Genomic DNA, 1,985 nt, shown 5'->3' with positions numbered 1-1,985 from the left:
TCTCAAAGTTATTTATTGGACTAGAACTTGATGGATGGATATTGTTAATGTGTTGTGACTAGGGTTTCGGCGAGGCTCAAGTTAGAGGACTGTGCTTGGGACATCAGTGCTCGGAGAGCTCGGGACTCAGGCAAGAGAACCCTTGTTCCCATAGAGCTTATATGCAGGGCTAAGCCCAATGTGTTTGAATTGCAGGGCGTAGCCCCTTTGATTGTATTTGCTAGCATTCTGTACTTGTTTATTGTGCTATGAGTGCAATTATGTGAATGATCGGAAAGAGCCGGGAACGGTGTAGGCCGAGGTCGGCAAGGGCTGAGAACGGTGATAGGCACGTTGAGTGCAAGGCCGAGTATGGCAAGGGGCCGAGAGCAGCGTTGAGCACGTGGAGTGCGAGTTGCCAGGGCGAGTCCCTAAAGGATACCTGGGTTATCCTCACGGTGTGGACCGCGAACCCAGGGCCTGGTAAAGCGCCTGGGACGGCTTGGCCATATGTGTTTAGCCTATCGATGGCCTGTTTATATGCTTGGTGTATGTTTTGCATATGTTATCTATTTGTGGGTTTTCTTACTGAGCTTTGGCTCACAGATGCTCTGTGGTGCAGGTAAGGGCAAGGAGAAAGCCAACTAGCCATGAGTGTAGCAGGCGTGAAGCGGTGTGTACATGTTTGGCCAGCCTGGCTGCCACAGCCAGTGGATTTTGGGAGATGTTTGTAAATAAACTTAGATTTTGTCGTTTAGTCGACTTGGTTCAATTTATTTGTTGTAAATGTTTCTAAACTGTATTTTGGGATCCCCAGTGTTAAACTTTTATGATTTTCAATGAAATGGAATTATTTCTAAAGTTTTTTTTCCTCTGTTTATGGCTTAATTACACTATTTGACCTAAAATCTCGATTAGCGAGTTGAATGCATGTTGTTAAACTCACTTAGTAATGGCTCTAAGGAAGTAGGGCGTTACACTCCCTTACAAGATCGTGTCCGACAAAGGGAAGCAATTTGACAGCGTCCACTTCACTGACTTCTGTGAAAGGCATGGCATCATCAAAAGCTTCTCCGCGGTCGCCAGACCTCAAGCAAATGGTCAAACAGAGGTCGTGAACAAGATCTTGAAGGGAACATTGAAGAAAAAGCTTCAAGCTTGCAAAAGGAAGTGACCGGAGGAGCTGCCCCGCGTATTATGGGCATACCGGACCACCAAAAGAACATCTACCGAACACACTCCTTACTCCATGGTATACGGATGCGAAGCAGTCATCCCAGTGGAAACAGCTGTCCCATCCCACAAAAGGACACGTATGATCCCGCTCAGAACCATGCCCTATTCCAGGAATCTTTAGACCTCATTGAGGAGATCCAGGAAAAATCCCAGGTTCAGTTGAAGATGTACCAAGGCAAGATTGCTCGGCATTTTAACTCTAAAGTTAAGACCCAAAGGTTTGAAATCGGCAATCTAGTCCTGAGAAGAGTCTTCCCTACAACCCAAGATCCAGGAGTGGGAGTTCTAGGCCCAAACTGGGAAGGACCGTACAAAATCCAACACGAAGTGTGTCCGGGAACATATTGCTTAAGGCGACTTGACGGAACTGAGGTCCCAAGGGCCTGGAACGCGGAACATCTCCATAAGTACTATCAATAGTCAGGAGGGCATGTTCATGCTTTTAATTTTTCTTGTAAGCAATGTACGCCCCGGGGCAGTTTCTTAGTTAATAAAAATGATATGTGCAAAACATCATAAATAAATATTGTAAAGAAATGGAAGTTCGCGTCCGTCTTCATAAACAAGTGACCCAAGACTAGTCTTCGCTCACATGGGGGGGTATATCCATTCGTATGAATGAGTCCGGGAACAAAAACAAACAGGATGCAAAACGCAAAATTTAGTCCTAGTTCGGACCGTACAAACTGGGGGTAGCAGAAACCCAACTCCTAACAACAGGACGCAAGGTTAAGGCCTAGTCCCAACCCAGACACTATTAGGAGTGTGTC

Source organism: Humulus lupulus, chromosome X (assembly GCF_963169125.1).
Source record: "Humulus lupulus chromosome X, drHumLupu1.1, whole genome shotgun sequence".
NCBI lineage: Eukaryota > Viridiplantae > Streptophyta > Magnoliopsida > Rosales > Cannabaceae > Humulus > Humulus lupulus.
This window is presented reverse-complemented; position numbering follows the sequence as displayed.